This window comes from Ranitomeya imitator, chromosome 10 (genome assembly GCF_032444005.1).
Source record: "Ranitomeya imitator isolate aRanImi1 chromosome 10, aRanImi1.pri, whole genome shotgun sequence".
Classification (NCBI taxonomy): domain Eukaryota; kingdom Metazoa; phylum Chordata; class Amphibia; order Anura; family Dendrobatidae; genus Ranitomeya; species Ranitomeya imitator.
In genome coordinates this window covers 94165287-94179232 of record NC_091291.1, presented here as the reverse complement: position 1 = coordinate 94179232, position 13946 = coordinate 94165287, and the positions used below count along the sequence as shown (strand labels likewise).

The 13946-nt window shown below is 48.5% G+C and overlaps 1 protein-coding gene across 1 annotated transcript in view; it reads left to right on the top strand.

Moving 5' to 3' along the window:
- TTC34 (tetratricopeptide repeat domain 34) overlaps positions 1–13946 on the top strand; it is a 200018-nt gene that overhangs the window by 129795 nt on the left and 56277 nt on the right. The gene's annotated exons all lie outside the window — the stretch shown is intronic.

Here is a 13946-nt window from a genome sequence, read left to right as displayed (position 1 = left end):
CCATTGGGGACAGTGATGATAATGTGTGTAAAGCGCTGCGGAATATGTTAGCGCTATATAAAAAAATAAAGATTATTAAAATAATAACAGGGTCTATAGATGCACAAAGAGTAGCGGGAGCCAAAATGCTAGGCTTCCCAACAGTGTTTTGGCAAACAGGATCATGGGGTGCATTAAAAGAGGTCTGGATACACATGATGAGAGCATTATACTGCCTCTGTACAAATCCCTAGTTAGACCGCACATGGAGTACTGTGTCCAGTTTTGGGCACCGGTGCTCAGGAAGGATATAATGGAACTAGAGAGAGTACAAAGGAGGGCAACAAAATTAATAAAGGGGATGGGAGAACTACAATACCCAGATAGATTAGCGAAATTAGGATTATTTAGTCTAGAAAAAAGACGACTGAGGGGCGATCTAATAACCATGTATAAGTATATAAGGGGACAATACAAATATCTCGCTGAGGATCTGTTTATACCAAGGAAGGTGACGGGCACAAGGGGGCATTCTTTGCGTCTGGAGGAGAGAAGGTTTTTCCACCAACATAGAAGAGGATTCTTTACTGTTAGGGCAGTGAGAATCTGGAATTGCTTGCCTGAGGAGGTGGTGATGGCGAACTCAGTCGAGGGGTTCAAGAGAGGCCTGGATGTCTTCCTGGAGCAGAACAATATTGTATCATACAATTATTAGGTTCTGTAGAAGGACGTAGATCTGGGTATTTATTTATTATGATGGAATATAGGCTGAACTGGATGGACAAATGTCTTTTTTCGGCCTTACTAACTATGTTACTATGTTACTATGTAACATCGCAACAGGTTCCATCTGCCGGGCCCGTATCTTGCCCAAAACGCGTGGCAAAGCCAAAACCTGTTGGAGGACAGCGTGGCCATCCGGTTAAAGCTCAGTCTGCAATGCCTGAAAAGGTATCCGATGCTAGAAAGAGTGCAGTCTGGCATTTTTTTAAACAACATCCAATTGATCAGCGCAAAGTCATCTGTCAAAAATGTTCAACTACCTTAAGCAGAGGACAGAATCTGAAAAGTCTCAATACAAGTTGCATGCATAGACATTTAACCACCATGCATTTGCAAGCCTGGACTAACTACCAAACGTCCCTTAAGGTTGTAGCACCCTCGGCCAATGAAGCTAGTCAGCAACGCAACATCCCTTCCGGCAGTGTAGGGCCACCATTTTCCGCACCACCTGCAGTATCTGTGCAGGTTTCTTTGCCAGGCCAAAGCAGTCAGGGTCAGGGAATCACCAGTTTCGTAGTAGGAAACACTGCATCTAGGGCACCGGTGGCAACAATACCATCTCCCACCGTCTCTCAGTCTGCCATGTCCACCGGCACCCCCGCTAGTTCCACGATCTCCAGCTCTCCAGTCCAGCTCACCCTACATGAGACTATGGTTAGAAAAAGGAAGTACTTAGCCTCGCATCCGCGTACACAGGGTTTGAACGCACACATAGCTAGACTAATCTCGTTAGAGATGATGCCCTACCGGTTAGTTGAAAGCGAAGCTTTCAAAGCCCTGATGGACTACGCTGTACCACGCTACGAGCTACCCAGTCGACACTTTTTTTCCAGAAAAGCCATCCCAGCCCTCCACCAGCATGTTAAAGAGCGCATCGTCCATGCACTCAGGCAATCTGTGAGCACAAAGGTGCACCTGACAACAGATGCATGGACCAGTAGGCATGGCCAGGGACGTTACGTGTCCATCACGGCACACTGGGTAAATGTGGTGGATGCAGGGTCCACAGGGGACAGCAAGTTTGGGACAGTTCTGCCTAGCCCACGGTCTAGGAAACAATTGGCTGCAGCCGTTCGCACCCCCTCCTCCTCCTCTTCGTCCTCCTGCAGAAGCGAGAGCTCGTCCACAGACCGCAGTCGCACAACCACTCCATCCGCAGCTGCCACTGTTGCACACCAGTTCTCCCATTATGGGGCAGCTACTGGCAAACGTCAGCAGGCTGTATTGGCTATGAAGTGTTTGGGCGACAACAGACACACCGCGGAAGTTCTGTCCGAGTTCTTGCAGAAAGAAACGCAGTCGTGGCTGGGCACTGTAGATCTTGAGGCAGGCAAGGTAGTGAGTGATAACGGAAGGAATTTCATGGCTGCCATCTCCCTTTCCCAACTGAAACACATTCCTTGCCTGGCTCACACCTTAAACCTGGTGGTGCAGTGCTTCCTGAAAAGTTATCCGGGGTTATCCGACCTGCTCCTCAAAGTGCGTGGACTTTGCTCACATATCCGCCGTTCGCCCGTACACTCCAGCCGTATGCAGACCTATCAGCGTTCTTTGAACCTTCCCCAGCATCGCCTAATCATAGACGTTGCAACAAGGTGGAACTCAACACTGCACATGCTTCAGAGACTGTGTGAACAGAGGCGGGCTGTTATGTTTTTGTGGGAGGATACACATACACGGGCAGGCAGTAGGATGGCAGACATGGAGTTGTCAGGTGTGCAGTGGTCGAAGATTCAAGACATGTGTCAAGTCCTTCAGTGTTTTGAGGAATGCACACGGCTGGTTAGTGCAGACAACGCCATAATAAGCATGAGCATCCCCCTAATGCGTCTGCTGATGCAAAGTTTGATGCACATAAAGGATCAGGCGTCTGCAGCTGAGGAAGAGGAAAGCCTTGATGACAGTCAGCCATTGTCTGGCCAGGGCAGTGTACAGGACGAGGTAGCGGGCGAAGAGGAGGAGGAGGACGAGGAGGATGATGGGGATGATTATATTTTTAATGAGGAAGCTTTTCCGGGGCCACTGGAAATTGGTGGCGCTGCAAGGCCGGGTTCTGGTTTTTTGAGGGACACAAGTGACGTGGATTTGCCTGAAACTGCCCCTCAACCAAGCACAACCGCAGATTTGAGAACTGGAACTTTGGCCCACATGGCGGATTATGCCTTACGTATCCTCAAAAGGGACACACGCATAACTAAAATGATGAATGATGACGATTACTGGTTGGCCTGCCTCCTTGATCCTCGCTATAAAGGCAAATTGCAAAATATAATGCCACATGAGAACTTGGAACTAATATTAGCAACCAAACAATCAACTCTTGTTGACCGTTTGCTTCTGGCATTCCCTGCACACAGCGCCCGTGATCGTTCTCACACGAGCTGCAGGGGCCAGCAGACCAGAGGAGTTAGAGGGGCAGAAATCAGAAGTGGCGTTGGCCAGAGGGGTTTTCTGACCAGGTTGTGGAGTGATTTTGCTATGACCGTAGACAGGACAGGTACTGCAGCATCAATTCAAAGTGACAGGAGACAACATTTGTCCAGTATGGTTACAAACTATTTTTCATCCCTTATCGATGTTCTCCCTCAACCGTCATTCCCATTTGATTACTGGGCATCAAAATTAGACACCTGGCCAGAATTGGCAGAATATGCATTGCAGGAGCTTGCTTGCCCGGCAGCTAGTGTCCTATCAGAAAGAGTATTCAGTGCTGCAGGTTCAATACTAACAGAAAAAAGGACTCGTCTGGCTACCCAAAATGTAGATGATCTAACCTTCATTAAAATGAACCACAACTGGATTTCGAAATCTTTTGCCCCACCTTGCCCGGCTGACACCTAGCTTTCCTATGAAAAGGTCTTGCCTGTGGACTATTCTGAATGCCTTTTCCAATCTCGTAATTTTCTGCACCTGATTGTCCAGCATACGACATGTTTACACCTCACTAAATGGCCAAACTCCCCACACGGGGCCGTGGTATCCACACTTGGCGACAGCACCCGTGAGAGTGCAGTTTGTCTGAAGAGGTGGGTGAGCCCGCTTTTGGTCGACGGCACTGCCACTGGGTCCCTCCTAGTACAATAAAGTGTCTCTGGCGGTGGTGGTGCGCACCCAACGTCAGACACACCGTTGTAATATGAGGGGCCCTGGGCCTGTACCGCCGGCCACAAGACAGTTTCCCCCCACCCCAGCTCAAACAGTGCTCTACCACTTGCAAAATTATCTCACAGCTCCACCAATGTTTAGTCTATGCGCTGACATCCTTCAATGCCTGCCACTGACAATACCATTGTATTGACATTTTTGTTATGTTAGGCCTTCGATGCCTGTCTGTGGTCACTCCTTCCACTAGGCCTCCACTGACCACACCACTGCTGCCCGTGTACCCCTGTAACCAATTTAAAATTGCCTACAGCCATGTGTTATTATTTTAGGCCTCCGATGCCTGTCTGCGGTCACTCCTTCCACTAGGCCTCCACTGACCACACCACTGCTGCCCGTGTACCCCTGTAACCAATTTAAAATTGCCTACAGCCATGTGTTATTATTTTAGGCCTTCGATGCCTGTCTGCGGTCACTCCTTCCACTAGGCCTCCACTGACCACACCACTGCTGCCCGTGTACCCCTGGAACCAATTTAAAATTGCCTACAGCCATGTGTTATTATTTTAGGCCTTCGATGCCTGTCTGCGGTGACTCCTTCCACTAGGCCTCCACTGACCACACCACTGCTGCCCGTGTACCCCTGTAACCAATTTAAAATTGCCTACAGCCATGTGTTATTATTTTAGGCCTTTGATGCCTGTCTGCGGTGACTCCTTCCACTAGGCCTCCACTGACCACACCACTGCTGCCCGTGTACCCCTGTAACCAATTTAAAATTGCCTACAGCCATGTGTTATTATTTTAGGCCTTCGATGCCTGTCTGCGGTCACTCCTTCCACTAGGCCTCCACTGACCACACCACTGCTGCCCGTGTACCCCTGGAACCAATTTAAAATTGCCTACAGCCATGTGTTATTATTTTAGGCCTTCGATGCCTGTCTGCGGTGACTCCTTCCACTAGGCCTCCACTGACCACACCACTGCTGCCCGTGTACCCCTGGAACCAATTTAAAATTGCCTACAGCCATGTGTTATTATTTTAGGCCTTCGATGCCTGTCTGCGGTGACTCCTTCCACTAGGCCTCCACTGACCACACCACTGCTGCCCGTGTACCCCTGTAACCAATTTAAAATTGCCTACAGCCATGTGTTATTATTTTAGGCCTTCGATGCCTGTCTGCGGTCACTCCTTCCACTAGGCCTCCACTGACCACACCACTGCTGCCCGTGTACCCCTGGAACCAATTTAAAATTGCCTACAGCCATGTGTTATTATTTTAGGCCTTAGATGCCTGTCTGCGGTCACTCCTTCCACTAGGCCTCCACTGACCACACCACTGCTGCCCGTGTACCCCTGGAACCAATTTAAAATTGCCTACAGCCATGTGTTATTATTTTAGGCCTTCGATGCCTGTCTGCGGTCACTCCTTCCACTAGGCCTCCACTGACCACACCACTGCTGCCCGTGTACCCCTGGAACCAACATCAGAAAATATAAAAATAAGTATTTTGCTTATAAAAAAGAAAATACTGGAGAGATATCAAATGCAGACATTTTAACATTAAAAACAAACACATACAACAAAAATCTGGTACAGTACTAAAAATGGCCACCAGCTACAATAACTTTCTCCTGCAAGTAGTTAACTGAAAGGTTTTTTCAATTTTAAACACAGATATGGCATCCACCGAGTGTTGTCCTGTCGCGTCTTCTTTATATTATTGCCAAGAAGATGCAAAACAATGAAAATAATAAAATCATTATTTACCAAAAAAATAGAGTAAGTCAAAACCACATTGCAAATAAACATTCATTACAAATAAAGAAGCAGGGCGCGTCCGAGGGTGAGTATATACCTAATAAGAATATAATCACCCTCGGACGCGCCCTGCTTCTTTCCAACAGCCTTCCTTCCTAAGAATCAGCCCTTCCGTGGTGTAGAGAGAGGGTTTGTTACACTCCAAGGTGTTCCCCAGGTTGCCTTTCCTGAGCTTCGATCTTCCGGCTCTCGTTTAGTAGTTGTTGGAAACTACGCTGCATTGGGCCTACAAATTGGGTATGGGGTGTAGAGAGATGGTGTGTTCCACTCCAAGGTGTTCCCCAGGTTGCCTTTCCTGAGCTTCGATCTTCCGGCTCTCGTTTAGTAGTTGTTGGAAACTACGCTGCATTAGGCCTACAAATTGGGTATGGGGTGTAGAGAGATGGTGTGTTCCACTGTAGAGAGATGGTGTGTTCCACTCCAAGGTGTTCCCCAGGTTTCCTCGCCAATGCTTCGATCATCATGCTCTCGTTTAGTAGTTGTTGGAAACTACGCTGCATTAGGCCTACAAATTGGGTATGGGGTGTAGAGAGATGGTGTGTTCCACTCCAAGGTGTTCCCCAGGTTTCCTCTCCATTGCTTCGATCTTCATGCTCTCGTTTAGTAGTTGTTGGAAACTACGCTGCATTAGGCCTACAAATTGGGTATGGGGTGTAGAGAGATGGTGTCTTACACTCCAAGGTGTTCCCCAGGTTTCCTCTCCATTGCTTCGATCTTCCGGCTCTCGTTTAGTAGTTGTTGGAAACTACGCTGCATTAGGCCTACAAATTGGGTATGGGGTGTAGAGAGATGGTGTGTTACACTCCAAGGTGTTCCCCAGGTTTCCTCTCCATTGCTTCGATCTTCCGGCTCTCGTTTAGTAGTTGTTGGAAACTAAGCTGCATTAGGCCTACAAATTGGGTATGGGGTGTAGAGAGATGGTGTCTTACACTCCAAGGTGTTCCCCAGGTTTCCTCTCCATTGCTTCGATCTTCCGGCTCTCGTTTAGTAGTTGTTGGAAACTACGCTGCATTAGGCCTACAAATTGGGTATGGGGTGTAGAGAGATGGTGTGTTCCACTCCAAGGTGTTCCCCAGGTTGCCTTTCCTGAGCTTCGATCTTCCGGCTCTCGTTTAGTAGTTGTTGGAAACTACGCTGCATTAGGCCTACAAATTGGGTATGGGGTGTAGAGAGATGGTGTGTTCCACTGTAGAGAGATGGTGTGTTCCACTCCAAGGTGTTCCCCAGGTTTCCTCGCCAATGCTTCGATCATCATGCTCTCGTTTAGTAGTTGTTGGAAACTACGCTGCATTAGGCCTACAAATTGGGTATGGGGTGTAGAGAGATGGTGTGTTCCACTCCAAGGTGTTCCCCAGGTTTCCTCTCCATTGCTTCGATCTTCATGCTCTCGTTTAGTAGTTGTTGGAAACTACGCTGCATTAGGCCTACAAATTGGGTATGGGGTGTAGAGAGATGGTGTCTTACACTCCAAGGTGTTCCCCAGGTTTCCTCTCCATTGCTTCGATCTTCCGGCTCTCGTTTAGTAGTTGTTGGAAACTACGCTGCATTAGGCCTACAAATTGGGTATGGGGTGTAGAGAGATGGTGTGTTACACTCCAAGGTATTCCCCAGGTTTCCTCTCCATTGCTTCGATCTTCCGGCTCTCGTTTAGTAGTTGTTGGAAACTACGCTGCATTAGGCCTACAAATTGGGTATGGGGTGTAGAGAGATGGTGTGTTACACTCCAAGGTGTTCCCCAGGTTTCCTCTCCATTGCTTCGATCTTCCGGCTCTCGTTTAGTAGTTGTTGGATACTACGCTGCATTGGGCCTACAAATTGGGTATGGGGTGTAGAGAGATGGTGTGTTCCACTCCAAGGTGTTCTCCAGGTTGCCTTTCCTGAGCTTCGATCTTCCGGCTCTCGTTTAGTAGTTGTTGGAAACTACGCTGCATTAGGCCTACAAATTGGGTGTGGGGTGTAGAGAGATGATGTGTTCCACTGTAGAGAGATGGTGTGTTCCACTCCAAGGTGTTCCCCAGGTTTCCTCGCCAATGCTTCGATCATCATGCTCTCGTTTAGTAGTTGTTGGAAACTACGCTGCATTAGGCCTACAAATTGGGTATGGGGTGTAGAGAGATGGTGTGTTCCACTCCAAGGTGTTCCCCAGGTTTCCTCGCCAATGCTTCGATCATCATGCTCTCGTTTAGTAGTTGTTGGAAACTACGCTGCATTAGGCCTACAAATTGGGTATGGGGTGTAGAGAGATGGTGTGTTCCACTCCAAGGTGTTCCCCAGGTTTCCTCGCCAATGCTTCGATCATCATGCTCTCGTTTAGTAGTTGTTGGAAACTACGCTGCATTAGACCTACAAATTGGGTATGGGGTGTAGAGAGATGGTGTGTTCCACTCCAAGGTGTTCTCCAGGTTGCCTTTCCTGAACTTCTATCTTCAGGCTCTCATTAAATTGTGGTTAAACGGAACAACTGCATTTGGCGTACTAGTTGGTTTGGGGCCTACTATCGGTGTCTGCCGCTCCTTGCTGTTCTCCTGGTTTCCTGTCCTGAAATTCCGTTTTCAGGCGCTCGTTAAGTAGTTGTTAATGTTAGACTGCATTTGGCCTACTAGTTGGGTTGGGGCCTACTATCGGTGTCTGCCACTCCTTGCTGTTCTCCTCCACTGAACAAAGCTGTGCCGCCTGTTTACTACTGTTGCCAATTTTGAACTGCATTTCGACTACTTACTGATTTGGGCCTACTCTCTGTGTCAGCCTCTCATTCCAGTTGTCCTCCACTGCAATGCCCCCTGATTAGTCCTGTGTTACCAATTTTGAACTGCATTTAGCCCACTTTATTCTTTGGGCCTATATCTGTGTTTCCTCCTCATCCTGCCCATTGCCCAGCCAGTGATAGATGAGTCTGCTGGTACATTGACCCATAACGCAACATTTCCCGTGCACGCTACACTGCAAGATTGTGACCCTGCTGAAAGTCAGGTCCCCCTTCCCGCATACCATACCACCTTACACGGGGACAAACAGGAAGGTGCAGATGAAAGTGCAGGTTCCTTCATCAGGTGGGGGGAGGAATACTAGTTGGCGACGTCACTGGCACAGGGCCTCTCATGGTACGCAAAAGTGTTGCTGCCGGTGGGAGGCGCCCCCGCCGTGCAAACACACCGCTGTACTTTGAGGGGCCCTGTGCCAGTGCCAATGCCAACGAGTGGGCCCCCCCTGCTTGCTCAGGTTCACAGCACTTGCAAAGTTGAAATACTTACCTCTCCCTGCTCCACTGCCGTGACGTGGTCCAGATTTCCTGGGCCCACTAATTACTTGAACCAGCCCTACCCACCACAACTTTAGCCAAATGACCCCCAATTTCAAATGCCTTCCAATTATTATAAGGTAAATTACGCTTGACAAGCTTCATTAAGAAGAAAGGATGGTTTTGACATTAAAATGGGCACTCTAGGTGTTTTCCTGGCCCCCACTCACTGCCGACTATGCTGCCCCATTGACTTGCATTGGGTTTCGTGTTTCGGTCGATCCCGACTTTACGTCATAATCGGCCGATTTCACTCAACCCGACTTTTGAGATAGTCGGGTTTCGCGAAACCCGGCTCGACTCTAAAAAGGTCAAGGTTGCTCAACTCTAGTCCTCACAACTGCTGTTCTCGTTCGTTCGTTCTCTACAGATCTCTCTCTCTTTAGTTCCAGATGTTACTGGTTTCTCGTCCCCCAGATATGTATGGCTAGGACGCATCCGTATGACGGGAAGGCCTGGAGGTCTTCCGGGACCCTAGAGACGCCCCTCTCCCACTGTTGCCCCCTATGTCTTTGTAGGAAATTTAAGGTAGACAGCCAACCTGTAATTACCTGTCCTGCGGAGTTCGAAGTAAGTCCTAGAGTCAGTTACTCCCGCGGTGTTACGGCCACCGGATGTTGACTCCTACTGGTACTCCTTTTTGCTTGATCTCGTTTACACTGTTCCACAATATCCTTCCCTTCGTGTCTCTTTCTTAGGATACCGCCGCAAGGTAGTGCAGGCGCGGTTCCATTACGTTCTGCTCTGTTCGCTAGGCACCTGCTAGGTTCCCACGCCTGACAGGGACCCCCCTGTGTCTTCTCCCTGCAACACCCCCTGCCACGGGATGTTGCCTAAATCCAACCCAGTCAGCTTCTGACTAACTTCCTCCCCAACCCCTAGTTTTACCAGTGTGAGGAGTGGCCCAATAAATAAAGCATTTTTCTCCCCCTAGTGGCCGGAGTGTGAAGTGTAATGTGTTCTGGTGATACCTGGTCAGGAGAACTCCTTTAGTGCCATCAGACGTACCATCACTCCCCTTAGTGGCAGAGCGTCATACTGCAACGACCAGGTCTCTGGGGCGCTGCAAGTGCAAGGGTGGCTCTGAGAACGTCTGATGTAGCACCCATTTGTGTTGTTGCAGTATTTTACTTGTATTTTGTGGGTCAGCAGTGAGCTGATTGTTTCTGATCGAGTTAAGCGGCAGTGGAATATGAGTTCAACTGCAAGAAAAATGGTTCTTTGTAGAAGAGAGAGGGAATGCATGTGAAGGAAAAAGAAGGAACCAGTTCAAGGTTCTTTCAAGGTTCTGCTCAGCTAGAGTCGGTGAACATTTAGATGTTCACTCAACACGTTTGCAGCACAGATCGACGAACGTACCCAAACCCCAGTAAATTCATTGGGAGGCCAGACCAAACATATACACAACGTCCGTTAAGAGGTGATATAAAACTTCCCAAACACCTAAAATTAGGGGCAGACACCTTGAAAAGTGGCATCAATTGACCCACAGTACAAGTAAGCCATGGGCCATTCATGAGGTATCAGTGTCTGGGCCAGCATTTACAGCTTTGAATTGAACTTTCAATGCGTACCTGGTGGCTAAGAGAGTGGCATAAGCCTTCTTAGCTGGAAGCCCTGATACCTCATGCAACACCTCCCATTTTTTTTTATTCCAGCCACATTCAGATGGCACAAACATCAGTTTCATACAGTACTATTGGTAGAAAAATTTAAGGAAAGTAAAACAGTTAGTTGACTGAAATTAAGTGGCCTTTCTAAGAGTCCTCTTAAACAGGCAATCCATCAGATGGAGACCCAACTTGGAGTCTCCACATTTAAAAAAAATTATTATCACACACCATTAAAGTAGTATCAATTTCCACAGAGTACAAACATTATAATAGGCACCCCCTCTGACACCCCTACCTCTACAGGCAATCCGCCAGATGGAGACCCAACTTCGAGTCTCCACATTTCACAAAATAGTTTGTAACATCAGCAGCATTAGCGACAGCAGGCACAGAAGCCACAACAAAGGTGTCACAGACTGCAGTAACGCGAGATCATGAAATGCATAAAGGCCCCTTCACATTAAGCGACGCTGCAGCGATACCGACAACGATCCGGATCGCTGCAGCGTCGCTGTTTGGTCGCTGGAGAGCTGTCACACAGACCGCTCTCCAGCGACCAACGATGCCGGTAACCAGGGTAAACATTGGGTAACTAAGCGCAGGGCCGCGCTTAGTAACCCGATGTTTACCCTGGTTACCATCCTAAAAGTAAAAAAAAACAAACACTAGATACTTACCTACCGCTGTCTGTCCTCCAGCGCTGCGCTCTGCTTCTCTGCTCTCCTCCTGTACTGGCTGTGAGCCGGAAAGCAGAGCGGTGACGTCACCGCTCTGCTTTCCGGCTCACAGACAGTACAGGAGGAGAGCAGAGCACAGCGCTGGAGGACAGACGGCTGTAGGTAAGTATGTACTGTTTGTTTTTTTTTACTTTTAGCATGGTAACCAGGGTAAACATCGGGTTACTAAGCGCGGCCCTGCGCTTAGTTACCCGATGTTTAGCCTGGTTACCAGTGAAGACATCGCTGGATCGGTGTCACACACGCCGATCCAGCGATGTCAGCAGGAGTCCAGCGACGAAATAAAGTTCTGGACTTTCTTCAGCGACCAACGATCTCCCAGCAGGGGCCTGATCGTTGGTCGCTGTCACACATAACGATTTCATTAACGATATCGTTGCTACGTCACAAATAGCAACGATATCGTTAACAATATCGTTATGTGTGAAGGTACCTTAAGGCTAGGGTCACATTGCATTAGGGCAGTCCGTTTAGCGCATAGCGCTATGGACTGCGCTAACGCAATGTCCCAAAAGGGATCGCGTTTGCAGATCCCGCTAGCGCAGTGTTCGCGGTCCATCACTCAAATGATGGCAATGTGAGCGTGCGCTAGCAATGCGTTCGCCATTACAATCAATGGTGGCGTTAACGGACTACGTTACACCGCGTTATGCTGCGGTGTAACGCAGTCCGTTAAACGGGTTCACATAACGAAATGTGAACCTAGCCTAACACAAAAAAACTACACTATCACCTAGTCTATCCAATCTGCGACTGGGGTGCAAAAGTCATTGGAGATCATTTTGATAAAAATTAGGCAGTCTACACGTTCAGAGGACAGTCAGATGTGCTTATCTGTCAGGACAACACCAACAGCACTGAAGACATGTTCTGAGAGAGCGCTGGCTGCCGAGCATTGACAAAACCTCTAAGGCTACTTTCATATTTGCGTCGGTACGGGTCCATCGCTAAGCGTCGGCGCGACGTACCGAAGCACATTGTGAAAATTTGTCACGACGTGGGCAGCGGATGCAGTTTTTCAATGCATCCGCTGGCCTTTCTAAAGTCCGGGGAGGAGGGGGCAGAGTTCTGGTCGCGCATGTGCGGTAGGAAATGGCGGATCCGACGTACGAAAAAATGTTACATTGAACATTTTTTCGTGCCGACAGTTCGCCAAAACACGACGGATCGAGTGCACGATGGAAGCGACGTATGGCCATACGTCGCGATCCGTTGGCAATACAAGTCTATGGGAAAAAACGCATCCTGCGGGCACATTTGCAGGATCCATTTTTTTCCCAAAACCACAGATTGCGACGTACGTCACACAACGCAGGTGTGGAAGAAGCCTAAGGTGTGACAGGCTTGCTCAGGCAACTCTTCCATTTTTGAAGACCAAATTGCAAAATGGTCCAAACCCCCCAGATCGCATTGATATTGAGCTCCAGATAGTCCTGCAGCATCCTCTCCTCCTATTGTTCACAAGGTGTCAGACTTGTACTCTGTTCTGCTGGTGCATGGGCTGGTCTAAAAATATGTAAAACGACTCACAGAAATTGGTTATGCAACTTACACTGCTGCTGCTAATGTTTTTGTGATGATGCCTTGATGTTCCTGGGGTTTAGCGTCTAGAACTGGGATGCACACTGTGTGCCTCATGGCTGTCTTGGGGAAAACCACTTTTTAAGATTGCCTACAAGCGTGTTTTTATACTCCAGCATGCATGCGTCCCTTTCCAAGAGGTGAAGCATATGGCTAAAATTTACTCTTGTACTGTGGATGTAACAGAGTGGCAACCCAGTAGTCCACACTATTTCTAACCCTTAGAATATGGGCTTCATGTTGAAGATAGTGCAGCAAGAAGGCACTCATGTGTCGGGCACTTCCATGAGGTCCAAGTCCATGGTGTGTTGGTGGTGGGGTAACACTCAAGGTTGCTTCCTCCATTCCCTCACACCAACCATGGACAACAGAGAGGGGATCATTATCCTCTTCATCACCTTACTGTTTAGCGTCCATTACCTCTTCCTCCTCGTCCTCCTGCATTTGTTCATCGGCTCCTGCACCTTCACTAACAGTTTGTCTGGTACAATGAGCCTCCCTCGATCCCTGTAAGCTACCCTCCCATGGCACCCGTCTGTGTGATGACAGTCTGGAAATTTGAGATATTGTTATCCCTTCTGCAGCCTCCTCTGCTTCCACCTCTTTCTCTGGTAACACCACCTCCTCATATAGACTATTTAAAGTGTGCTCCAGTATGTAGATGACCGGAATAGTGATGCTGATAACAGCATGGCCAGCACTAACCATCTTAGTAGCCATTTCAAAACTGTGCAGAAGGGTGCAGTGGTCCTTCATCTGTAACCACTCCGCATTCGTGATTTGCAAAATGTCCATACTGCGTTGGCCCAGGCTTTGCAACAGGACATACTGCACCAGGGCTCGTCACTGCTGCTACAGTCACTGCAACATATGCAAAGTGGAATTCCACTGTGTTAGAATATTGCAAATCATTCGGTTAACCGGCAGGTCAAAAGACATCTGTAGCGATGCAAGTCGATGACCTGCGGGGTGTGATCGTTAGAAGTGAACTCACAGCAACTGTGCTTTTTGCAGCAGCGCATCCAGCTGG